General features: G+C 50.9%; 1 protein-coding gene across 4 annotated transcripts in view; it reads left to right on the top strand.

Moving 5' to 3' along the window:
- Window positions 1-1,475: 1,475 nt before the first annotated feature.
- Window positions 1,476-12,982, top strand: part of PKNOX2 (PBX/knotted 1 homeobox 2) — a 92,309-nt gene continuing 80,802 nt past the window's right edge. For 3 of the 4 annotated variants that reach the window (XM_068172027.1, XM_068172028.1, XM_068172025.1), the window contains exon 1: window positions 1,488-1,579. The gene's annotated coding sequence lies outside the window, so the exon portion shown is untranslated. Of the gene's footprint in view, window positions 1,580-12,982 lie in introns of all 4 variants that reach the window. The other variant, XM_068172026.1, reaches the window with a different exon arrangement.

The following is a 12,982-nucleotide window of genomic DNA, read 5'->3' on the forward strand; positions in this document are numbered from 1 at the left end:
TGAAGCAACCTTCCCATCCCAGCTTGGGTGCTTAAAAACACTTACAGGAATATTTCTTACCAATATAACCTGTATCATACATCTATTTCTCACAAGCACGAATTATCTAAAATACACATAACACCTCCAAATTAACAGTAATTTCTAAGTTTTTTTTTTTTTTTTCCAAAATAAGAGTATTTTGGCTGGGGGATAATACCACAGGAGGGGCTTGGGGTGGGATTTCACTGGGTACCCTAAATGTCGAGGTTGTGCTGGGGGGTGGACGGGTTTGGTAACCCCCCTGGGGGGTTTGATGGAGGGGGGTCTCCGAGGGTGGCCGGGGTGGGACTCGGGGTCACCAAGGCCACCGGGGCTGGCTCTGAATCCGTCTAGGGTGGCAAAAGCATTCGGGGGGCGGCAATATGGAGGGGAGCAGGTGCTGCTGGAGGGACAATACGTGTCGGGGCGCAATAGGTGTTGGGAGGTATAAAACGTGCTGGGGCAATATGGGGGCGGTGCGGGGCAGCATATTTGGGAAAGAAACTGGAGGGCGGATGCTGCTGGGGAGGCAGATGCGGTGCGGGGGATCTGGCTGAGGGCAGCAGGGGCAGAGTGGGCCGGGGAGGGTCCGAGCGCGGTCCCGGGGGTGTCCGAGCGCGGTCCCGGGGGTGTCCGAGCGCTGTCCCGGGGGTGTCCGAGCGCTGTCCCGGGGGTGTCCGAGCGCGGTCCCGGGGGTGTCCGAGCGCGGTCCCGGGGGTGTCCGAGCGCGGTCCCGGGGGTGTCCGAGCGCTGTCCCGGGGGTGTCCGAGCGCGGTCCCGGGGGTGTCCGAGCCCGGTCCCGGGGGTGTCCGAGCGCTGTCCCGGGGGTGTCCGAGCGCTGTCCCGGGGGTGTCCGAGCCCGGTCCCGGGGGTGTCCGAGCCCGGTCCCGGGGGGTCCGAGCCCGGTCCCGGGGGTGTCCGAGGGCGCTCCCGGGGGTGTCCGAGCGCTGTCCCGGGGCTGTCCGAGCGCTGTCCCGGGGGTGTCCAAGCGCGCTCCCGGCGGTGTCCGAGCGCGCTCCCGGGGGTGTCCGAGCGCGCTCCCGGCGGTGTCCGAGCGCTGTCCCGGCGGTGTCCGAGCGCGCTCCCGGGGGTGTCCGAGCGCGGTCCCGGGGGTGTATGAGCGCGGTCCCGGGGCTGTCCGAGCGCGCTCCCGGGGGTCTCCGAGCGCGGTCCCGGGGGTGTCCGAGCGCGGTCCCGGGGGTGTATGAGCGCGGTCCCGGCGGTGTATGAGCGCGGTCCCGGCGGTGTCCGAGCGCGCTCCCGCGGACACCGGGGGTCCGGCGGGCGGGGGGCGGCTCGGTGTGGGGCGGGGGCGCAGCGCAGGGAGCCGCGCCGGCCAGCAGGGGGCGCTCAGGGCAGCGGCGAGGGGGCGTGGCCGGAGGCGTGGCCGCGCGGCGGGGCGGGCCATAGGGGGCGTGTCTCGACGTGGGGGGCGTGGCTCTGCGGGCGGTGGGCGGGGCCTGTCGGCGGCGGCGCGGCGGGGCCGGGCGGGCGGGCGGGCGGCGAGCGGCGGCCGCGCTGTCAGGCCGGTGTCGGTGTGATGAAGATTGGCGGGCAGGTAGGGCTGTCACTCACGGCGGGGCCGCCGCGCGGGGGCGGGCGGAGCCGCGGAGCCCGGCGGACAAAGCGGCGCGGGCGGCGGGGCACGTGCGGCGACGGCGGGGACACCCCCCCCCCCACCCGCCATCCCCTCCGGTGTGGGAAGTAACTTGCCGTTCCCGCCGCCTCCCCGGCCGTGCGGGGCCGGGGCAGCGCGGGTGTCCGTCCCCGGTGTCCGGTTGCCCCCGCGGGCTGACCTCCGGCCGGCTGTGCCGCTGCGGCTCTCCGCCGTGCCCCCGTCGGCCGGGCGCGGTAATCGTGGGGGGATGCCGCGATCGGGGCGGGGTGCACCCCCTGCTCCCCATCCGCCGGCCGGCCGCGGCGCTCGGGGGGGCACGTCCGGTGACGGCGGGTTGCGCACCCCCAGCCGCTCACGGACCCCCCGAAGGTTGCAGCCCCCCCCCATGCAAGTTGCGGCCGCCGCTGCCCGGTTGCAGAGCGCCGGGAGGGCGGCGGGGCTTTTCGGGGGGCCGTGCCCCGCGGCCGGCTGCAGCCTCCTCCCGCCCGCCGTGCTTTTAGGGGGGCTGCGACCCCCGGCCGGCTGCAGACCCCCCCAGCCGGCTCCAGATCCCCCCTCCCCTCCCTGTCCAGTGCCCCCCCCGGGGGTCGCAGCCCCCCGTGCTGGCGGAGCCCCGAGCGCCGGGAGCGCTCCCGCGGCGGGGCTGCCGTGATCCCCCCCGGCTGCTCGGAGCCCTCTGCCAGGGATGCCAGCCCCCCTCGGCTGGCCACAGCTCCCCCGAGGAGGGGCCGCAGCCCCCCCAGCTGGGTGGCGACCCCCGGGGAGGGCTGGCGACCCCCGGCTCGGGGCGTTTGGTGGCCGGGAAGTTGCCCCCGGTGCCGGGTGGGCTGGGGGGGCTGCAGCGGGGGGTGGCGGGGGCGCTTTGTGCGCAGCATCCCCGCCGTGCGAAGCACCCGCTGAGCTCGGGGTGCCCCCCAGCGCCCCCGGGACAGCCGCCGGCGGCGGGGGGACAGCAGTGCCACCTCGCCGGGCCTCATGCGGGCTCGCCGCCAGTGCCCGGGCAGCGGCCCTGGCAGGAATGCCGCATCCCGCCGCCTCTCCCGGGACAAACCCTCCGTGCACCCCGAGATCCCCCGTGTGCCGCCTTCTCCTGGCGCGCCCCATTTCCCCCAGGGCGCCCCCTTTCCCCCTGGAGCGCTCCACGGGACCCCTTGGCAGCTCCCCCCATCCCACAGGGTTGGATGACCACTCCAGAGATCCCTGTTAGTGGCTCTGCAGCAATGCAGGGAGGGCTTCTTCTTCTTAATAATAATAATAATCATCATTATTTGAAATTCATCCTGGAATTTTTTGTTGCTTTTCCGTCTGCGGGAGGCTGGCTCCGCCGGTGGCATCGTGCAACTCGGGAAGTTTTGCCCAGGCTTTGAGGTGTCCCTCCACTTCATCCTGGTCCTCGCCAGGTGTCCAAGCTCAACTTGGGCTCCGGCTCTTTGTTTGGGCTCTTCCCGGTTTTTCTCGCTCCCAAGGATCTTTTTTCCCACTATCTCGCCGCCCACCGGGTAACGGGAAACCCTAAACCCGGCAGGATATTTTCAAACTCCCAGCCGGGGAGATTAGATTGAGGAAAGGGGGGGGATGGATTATTTTTGGCTGGGATGCGGGACAGCTGTCTGCCGGGGAGAAGCAGAAAATAGGAGAGGAAATGGCTTAATTTGGCTTTTTTTAACTTATTTTGCCTTTAAATCCTGGAAGGTTTTGGGGTTGGAGTGGGGAACAGCAGAGTGTGGCTCAGTGGACCTGGCTTTGATGAAACTTTTGGGCGTTATACCTCCAAAAGTGCCGACTCGGTGTGGCTGGCATCATCCCCTTGTGGAAAAGTGGGTGCTCCCTGAAAAAAAACACCCCAAAACCTTTGGGGTCTGATGTTTGGGGGGGCTCTTTCCAGCCTCGTGTGGATGGGGAGAGGGCTTTGAGTGAATCAATTGGATTTTGGGAGATTTGGGTGAAAAACACCGCCTTGTTTTGGGTTTAAGCTATATGGAGCAGGCGGATGATGGGATCAGGATTCCCCCGTATTTTTTTCCCCCTCCTCCCTCCTATTTTATTTAACTCCCTGCACTGAGATTCCTTCATTAGGAGCAAAAGTTAATTGCTTGAGGCTAATTACAGGAGAGGTTAATAGGGGAGCTGGCAGTGTCAGGAAGAGAAGGAGATGCCGTGTTCCTTAGCATCCCAAAATTGGGCTTTTTAAGGCACTTTGCAGCCCTTGTCCCTCAAAGCCAGCCCATAAACCCCTTCATTTTAACCTGAGATCTTTATCATATTAGATATTTATTTATAAATAACATTAAACACTCCTTGGTATCATGGGGCGAGGGGGAAAAAACAGGGAGAAAAGTGATGCTGAGCTTCCCCACTGAGCTTGTAGGAACATATTCCATTTTCCCTCCAACGTTTTTGGGAGGGGGAAATAAAAGGAAATCTCATTTTTGATGGAAATCTCCCTTTCTTTAAGGAAATTGCCTTTTTAAAAGTTATGCCTTTTTTATGGGAAACCTTTGTGTTTTTTTCGGGAAAAGTGGTTTTTTTTTTTGAAGGAAGTCACCTTTTTTTAAGGAAATCTCATCTTTTTTCTGAAGTTTTTTTGTTTTTTTTAAAGGAAATCTCCTCTTTTGGATTAAATGCATGAAGTTGCATTGGGAGAAGAGTGTTTTACCCCTCTGGCACATCAGGAATAACTGTTTTTCCAACTCAAGGATAAAACAAGACCCTCATGGGGCAGCTTTGGAATTTGGGTGATTTTGGCTTTTCCAGGGAACTTCTGAATTACTTCTTGTCTTTCTTCCAAGTTGATGGACAGCACCTATAAATCTCTGAGTGATAACAGGTTTTTTTTTCTGTCCTCCCACAAAACTTAAGTATTGGCTTGGTCCTGCTGGGACGAGCATCCTTCAGCCCTCCATCCTCATCCTCAGGGATGCAGGACTGCACCTCTGGGTACCATCTGCATCCTGGTTGGGTTTGTGTGATGGATTCTTGGGATGTTTCCTGAAGACATGGAGAAAATTACCCTGGCTGCTGGGACGCCCCAGTTTGGCACAGTTGATTTTCCTGGGAGCTGCTGTGGCTTGAAGGAATCGGTGAAATGAGGCAGGGTGATGGGATGGGGCAGCGGAGATGGGTGGGAGGGATGCAAGGAGCAACAGCCCGCACTTCCTAAAGTCAGGAGGAAACTTTTGCCACAGTTAGAGATAAGCTGAGGGAGATTTGGCATCTGCAATCCTGGTGGGAAAGCCAGATTGAGCATCAGGATCATCTTTGTTTTAGGCCATGGCTAGTGCTGATGCACCCCAGCATCCTGTCCCCCCTTGTTCCCCATCCTCTCCTCGCTCCAGCATGTGGAAAGCTGCTTTTTTGGGGTGTTAGTGGGATAATTTACTGGATCCAGACAATTCCCAGTTGCATTTAGTATCCCACGCACTGTCGAGTAACTTGATTCCCAAATAATTTTTGCCACCACCAAAGAGGGTGTTAACAAATGCCCTCTAATTAGCCCAAAAATAAATGAATTCCCAGCATCATTAGTCAGATCATTAAGATGCCGGCTCCAAATCATAATCCTGAAGGATGGGAATTAATCCTCAATTAAATTTAAGCTCGGGTTTATCTCTGCCTCCAGCCCTGCTAGGACTGAGGTGGTGCTCCCGGTGATGCCCGTGGGCAGAGCCGGGCGGGATGGGATGGAACCACGACCCCGGTGGGATGGAGCCCTGGTCCCAGTGGGATGAGGCTGCCTTTGCCCAGCTGTGGTTTGCAGCTGTATAAATAAGAAGGGAATTTGGCCTCAGTGCTTCCCAACTACTTCATTATAGCCTCTTTTTTTGGCTTTTCCTCTTCCAAGGAGGAACACAAACCCTGGGTACTCCCAACTCTGCTTAACTGGTGTTTGTTAAATAGCTGAGTTGCAAAAGACCTTCAAGACCATCAGGTCCAGCTCTGAAATCCACCACTAAACCACATACCAAAGCACCATGTCTACATTTTTAAAGAATTTTTATTTACCTATTACTTATTTCTATTTTATTTTAATTTTAATTTCATGTTATTTCTTATTTACCTTTTTGGTTTGTTTTCTTTTTATTTTAGATTAACAGGTTTAGTTTTGTTTTTATTTTTGTTTTATTTTTTTATCTTAATTTTTTAAAACATCTTTATTGCACTTTTTCTGCTTTATCACTATTTGATTTTTTTCACCATGACTTTCATTTTCCAGGCCATGTTTTCCCACCTTTCAGCATCCTGTGCCACCTGTCCCATCCCTCCCATACAAAGTATAATCCCAAATATCCAAGTGGCCTCACCAAGAAGCCATAAACCCTCAGGTTCAGGTATGCAGCACTGCTGATGCTCCCCAAAAACCAGATTATTTTGGTGCAGGTGGAGGAGAGAGTGAAACCCAACTTGTGTAGAGGGGAAGAAAATTCCCCACGAATGTTCAGTCCGGAGTGTTTGGCTTTAAGAAGGTGTTACAAAAACTATGAAAAATGTTATTACTGAACCCACAGTTTCTGGCCAGGTTTTCCCTTCCCCGGCTGTGCCGGCTGCCAGGATCCCTGCCAGAAATCTCAGAAAGCCAATTAAAAATAATCCCAATTTTGGAGCAGCCATGGGAAGCTTTTTTTTTATGTCTTCTCCCATTTTGTGTTTGTTTGAAGATGTGTTTGGGAGTGGGAAAATCCCGGGAGGGAGCAGGAGCAGCCCCAGCCTCCCCAGGACCCAGGGGCTCCTCCAGCCTTGGGTTAAAGCTTCAACCCCTTGGACATTTTTCCATGTCAGGAAAAGCTGATTTTGTTTTCCTTTTTCCCATTTCCCCTCCCTTTCCCATAATTTTCCTCCTTTCCTCCCTTCATCCCCCACCTTTTCTCCTTTTTCCCCCCCTTTTCCACCTTTTCTCCTTTATTTTTTTACTATTTTCCTTTGTCTTCTTTTTCCCCTTTTCCCTTTTTCCATATTTCCTATTTTGTTTTCTCCTTTATTTTTTTTCCTTATTTTAAAATATTTTCCTTTTTCTGTTTTATTTTTTCCTTGATTGTCCTTATTTTCCTTCTTTACCTTTTAAAAATCTTTTCTCTTCCCCTTTTTGCTTTGTTTTCCTTTCTTTTTTTTCCCCCTAAAAAAAAAGAGGAATGTTTAATGTTTTTTCCCTTTTCCCCTCTGTCTTTCTCACTCTTATTTTTTCCCTTTTCTGCCCTTTTAAATTTTCTTTTTTGCCTTTTCCTCTTTCCCTTTCCCATTTTATGTATTTTTTTAAACTTCTCTTTTTTTCCTTTACCCTCTGTCTTTCTCACTCTTATTTTTTCCCTTTTCTGCCCTTTTAAATTTTCTTTTTTGCCTTTTCCTCTTTCCCTTTCCTATTTTATGTATTTTTTTTTAACTTCTCTTTTTTTCCTTTACTATTTTACCATTCTTCCCTCTATGTTCCCCCTTTTTGCCCATTATTTTTGGCAGCCCAACCCTGTCCAAGCAGCAAACCCAACATTTTCCAGCCCAGACTCTCTGATGTCACCCCCAATGCCGCACGCTCTGCCACCAGCAAGGCAAAACTTGGCCAAATAATGGAAAAAAAAATTCCAATATTGAGCTGTAGCAGTTTCCTTTCCCATACCAGATCAGCAGTGTGTTATTCCCAGGATTTTTTGGTGGAGGCAGGACCAGCCTCTCCCAGCTCCATCACTCCCAGGTACGTCGAGGGCACTTTATGGCTTTATAAAACCCTTCAAATGTTTTTTTTTTTTTTTTAAACACTCCTTGAAGCTTCCAAGGCAAGTTTGAGAAGAGCAATTACCAGCTCCCGGATCCCTGGGCGAATTCCCACGGCGCTGGTGGATGTAAACCACTTTAGACATTTTTAATGCTCCTGAGCAATAAATTTAAAAGGGAATTTATTGTTCCAAGCTGCTAATTTCTCCATCCCAATGCTGCTGCCTGTTGCTGGTGCTGATGCCGAGCTGGGAGCCTGGATGGAGATTTTGATGCTATCCCAGAAAAAAAAAAAGGATTTGCCTGCTTGATTTTTCTCCTGTTCCCCCTGTTTTCTATTTTTACCCTATCTCCACTATCTTCCTGCTGCCTCTTTCCAAAGGGAGGGCTCCTGGTGAGTGAGGCTGATGAACTGAGCCCTCTCCAGGTCTTGTATTTTATTATCCCCTTCATCAGCTCCTAATAAATAATTATAAATAATTGGCTCAGGCGTGGTGGGTGGAGGTCTCCTCTCCAGACCATCCTGCATCCCATGCTCTCCATCCCACCTCTTGTATCCTGCATCCCCTCCCTGACCTTGCTCTGACTCACCCAATTTAGATAGAATTATTCAAAAAAAAAACACCCAAAATCTGGGTTCTGAGGAGATGAACTTTGCTGGAGGAGTTAAAAAAAAAAAGAAATAAATTCTTATTATTTTTTATCTCAATCCCAAGAAAATCCCACTTATATAAAATGCCTGCAAAGGTATTTTAATGCATTTATGTGCAGAAATTGGTTTCTTTATATCCTGCTGCCAGATCCAAGGTCTCATAACTCCTGCAATTAACTAATTGCTCTAAAACAAAAATAATGAAGTGGGGCCCTTTGTCAGTGGGATGGTAAAGAACAAACTTAACTATCATAAAAAGTGAACCAAAAAAAATAGTAAAACATACTCAATAACCAGTAAAATGCAAAGAGTTAATAATTAAAGATAATAACATGAATTAAATACTAAATGGTATCAAAGGGTTGTTTTCCTATAAGGTGATGCTGGTGTGATTTTTAGATTTAGATTTTTTTAGATCCTTGCCCAACTTCAGGGATGCTGGTGCCAGTTTTAGGAATGCCAGGGCAATTTTCATATGTGCAGTTTTAGTGATGCTCCTTTAGTTTTAGGAATGATGGTGCAGCTTTAGGGATGCTCATCTACCTTTATTGATGCTGATCTAATTTTAATGGTGCTGGTGCAGTTTTAGGGATGCTGGTGCAATTTTAGGGATGCTGGTGTGGGTTCAGTGATGCTGGTGCAGTTTTAGGGATGCTGGTGCAGTTTTAGGGATGCTGGTGCAATTTTAGGGATGCTGGTGTGGGTTCAGTGATGCTGGTGCAGTTTTAGGAATGCTGGTGCAGTTTTAGAGATGCTGGTGCAGTTTTAGGGATGCTGGTGTGGGTTCAGTGATGCTGGTGTGGGTTCAGTGATGCTGGTGCAATTTTAGGGATGCTGGTGCAATTTTAGGGATGCTGGTGTGGGTTCAGTAATGCTGGTGCAATTTTAGGGATGCTGGTGTGGGTTCAGTGATGCTGGTGCAGTTTTAGGGATGCTGGTGCAATTTTAGGGATGCTGGTGTGGGTTCAGTGATGCTGGTGCAGTTTTAGGGATGCTGGTGCAGTTTTAGCGATGCTGGTGCAATTTTAGGGATGCTGGTGCAGTTTTAGGGATTCTGGTGTGGGTTCAGTAATGCTGATGTGGGTTCAGTGATGCTGGTGCAGTTTTAGGGATGCTGGTGCAATTTTAGAGATGCTGGTGTGGGTTTAAGGATGCTGGTGCAGTTTGAGGGATGCTGGTGTGGGTTCAGTGATGCTGGTCCAACTTTAGGGGTAGTGATGCATTTTTAGGGATGCCTATCCATTTTTAAGTGTTGCTCACCCGATTTTAGCAATGCTGCTATAATTTTGTGGATGCTTATCCAAATTTGAGGCTGCTTCTGCAATTCTGATGCATTTTTACCAACACTTGTCCATTTCTAGCGATGCTCCTTGGGCTCCTGGCTGCGACTCCCCAGACCAGAAACCCTCATGGGCATATTCCCCATTCCCACTCTTTTCCCCCATCCAAATCTGACCCCCCCAGTCCCACTGTCTCAACCATCACTTTTTATCAAGTTTTTTTCCACTCTTTTTGAGCATTTCAGTGTTTTCTCCTCATACCAGGAGCCACCTCTTGCTGTTGGGGAGCTTTTCCTTCTTTTCAGCGTGACCTTTGCCATCTTAATCCCACCCTGTACCATGCTAAATCATTCCTCCTTGCCTAAACAACCTCCAAAAGGTTTTTTTTTTTCCCTCTTCTTTGCCTTTTAAATTTAACACCCCAAACAGTGGAGCTGAAGGTCCTGGTGAGAATATTTATGCTAAAACCACTAAATAAAGAGATTTAGTAGCATCTTTAATAGCTGAGTACCTGGCGAGTGGCCAAGGTTATCTCAAGGTAGAGACATCAGGGGGGTTATTTTCCCTGCAACCATTTATGCAGGGATTTGGCTCAACAGGGGAAAAGCCAGAGAAATTCCCAGTGCTGTTATCCCTGCAGGAATTACTGGGAGCGTTTTCACCCTGAGTTAATTGTGCTTGGAGAGGGGCTCAGTTGCAGCATGGCTGTGATAAGTTGGGAAGGGCTCAAGGACTGGGAAGTGGCAGAGTTGGTGTTCCAGCCTCTGGTTTGGTGTAAATCTGATGTAAATCGAGTGTAAATCTGGGAAGTGATGGGGTGAGACCCCGCTGCAAGGTGGGATTTAATTCCCTTTGCAAGACTCCCATCGCCCAGCTGCTCCAGCCATGCATCCCACACCCCAGTCCTGCCCTGGGGGGCTGCTCCCCCATCCCATGGCATCGCTGCTGTGGGGTGGGGGCACCCCATACCCCCTGCAGCACCCCTGAGCCGAGCAGACAGAATTCCACCCTTTGTTTCCTGTTTGCTGGCTCCACTTCGGGAGGCTGGAGCGCTCAACAAGCCCCTCTTTGTGCTAATTTAATTAATGGCCGGGGCTGAGGGCAGTGGGGATGAGACACGGTGGCTATAAATACCTGCTGGGGGGGCGGGGGGGGCTGCCAGCCCAGTGGCAACTCAACCAGGATCTAATTAATTTCAATTAATTGACTCAGAATAAAACCCGATTGATTGATTGATTGATTGATTTATACTCAAAAGCCAAAGGTTGATTGGGTTCTAATGGAAAGTTATCGATGGATCAATTCGTAATGGAAAGTCAGGAGTTGGTTTGCTCATAATAAAAATTTATGGGCTGATTCGAGGTAGAAAGCTGTGGGTTGATTGATTTGTAATGGGAAATTTGTTGATTGATTCATCATGGGAAATAGTGGGTTGATTAATAGTAAAAAAGTATGGATTGATTTATACTAGGAAATTATAGATGGATTTATAATAGAAATTCATAGATTGATCAGGTTGTAACAGAAAACTATTGATTTGTAATAAAAATAGTGGTTGATTTATAGTGGAAAATTATCAGTCAATTGATTGATGAGAGGGAATTGTTATGCAGGGGAGCAGTGTGAGTGCTGGGCAGTTTTGGGGGAGGAAAATCTTGTCCCCCGTAGCAAAGTGCAGCTGGTGATCAACCTGTTCATGCATTCCTAAAGGAAAAGAACTTTTCTAATGCAAAATAAACATCCCAGTGGTGATTTCCAGGGAAAAAAATCCCCTTGGATACACGTGCACACACTCCTGGTGCTCCTCCTGGAAGATTCCTTGTCCCTGTGCTGGCTTTTTTTTTCTTTTTTTGGTTACAACCTGAATTTCACACTTTACATTCCATTTGCAAGCGAGGAAGGGGAGTAACACGGAGATGGGTTCTCTAAAGCTGCAGCAATGGAGTCGAAAAGAAATTTGAAACTTGCTGCTGAGTGAGTTTTAGCTGCCAAAAGTGATGTTGATCTTCCACAGGAAGATGGAGATGATGATTCTATAAATGAAAAAGAAAAAACCTGTAAGTGATAGTTTTCAGTGAAGAGACTGGGATATGTTAGCAAACTTTAATGATGTAATAGAGTTTAATATATACAATATATTTAATATATAATATATATAAAACATATAATAATAATAAATGCAATCAATACAATTAATAGAAATATGTCTAATATAAAGTTCTTTTAACGTACAATAAAATTAAGCAGTGACATGGCTGCAAGAGTGGGGATAACCCCAAATCTAAGATTTTTGGCCCCAGACAGGAAAAATCCCCATTCAACTCATTGCACAGTAGGGGGGAAAAAAATCAGTGAATAACAATTTTCTTCCAAATGATTTTGCTATTTTGGCACATGGAGCATCACATCTTTCTGCTGCTCTGGGTAAGGAACCCTGAGCATGCCACTGGCGGGGACCAAGTGCAAAGTTCTTATTTATTTATTTTTAATGTCCACGGGAAAACTCCCCAAATTCAATATAAACATCCACCAAACCCCTCTGTGATCCTAAGCTCTGGATCTCAGCTGCATCTTTGTGTCCACTGTACCATTAATTAACAAGATTTCCAAATATTTGCCGAAATCCAAAGTGCTTTTTGCCCCTGGTGTGCATTTATTCTCCTTCCTAGAAATAAAATAAGGCGAATTATTAACACCAACGATTTGGGTGCCTGCTATTACATTTAACATTTCTATTTCCATTCCCTTTAAGACGGGGTGTAGTCCCCGTTTATTTTAGGGATGCTGGGTGCGTGTCACATGAAACTGAGGGGAATTGTCGGTGAAATGATATCCCCAATCCTAAAATAGCTGCGTTCCGGCACGGCCCCGCAATCCCCCGCTGGATCTGCAACCTGAGCCCCGGCAGTCTCGGGGCACGGCCAGCGCCTCCCTCGGTGACATCCCGGCTTTATTCACCAGCGCTCGCTCCTCCTTTTGCTGCCAGGCCATTCAAACAGCTCGTGCCTGCAGCCCTGGTTTAGGCTTCCAGGTGAACACCTTGAATCCTTGTGGGAAAAAATCTGGGAATTGAGGGTATTCGTATTGGGTGCCTGATTTGGTCCCTGTGCATGGGGAGCTGGAGCATGCCTGCTCCAGCCTGGGATGATCCTGTATCCTTTCTCACAGGGAGCTGGAGCATCCCTGCTCCAGGCTGGGATGATCCTGTATCCTTTCTCACAGGGAGCTGGAGCATCCCTGCTCCAGCCCGGGATGATCCTGTATCCCTGCTCACAGGGAGCTGGAGCATCCCTGCTCCAGCCCAGGATGATCCTGTATCCTTTCTCACAGGGAGCTGGAGCATCCCTGCTCCAGCCTGGGATAATCCTGTATCCCTGCTCACAGGGAGCTGGAGCATCCCTGAGCATCCCTGCTCCAGCCTGGGATGATCCTGTATCCCTGCTCACAGGGAGCTGGAGCATCCCTGGTCCAGCCTGGGATGATCCTGTATCCCTTCTCACAGGGAGCTGGAGCATCCCTGAGCATCCCTGCTCCAGCCTGGGATGATCCTGTATCCCTGCTCACAGGGAGCTGGGGCATCCCTGAGCATCCCTGCTCCAGCCCAGGATGATCCTGTATCCTTTCTCACAGGGAGCTGGAGCATCCCTGCTCCAGCCCGGGATGATCCTGTATCCCTGCTCCCAGGAGCTGGCGCATCCCTGCTCCAGCCCG

Source organism: Anomalospiza imberbis, chromosome 24 (genome assembly GCF_031753505.1).
Source record: "Anomalospiza imberbis isolate Cuckoo-Finch-1a 21T00152 chromosome 24, ASM3175350v1, whole genome shotgun sequence".
Taxonomy (NCBI): Eukaryota; Metazoa; Chordata; class Aves; order Passeriformes; family Viduidae; genus Anomalospiza; species Anomalospiza imberbis.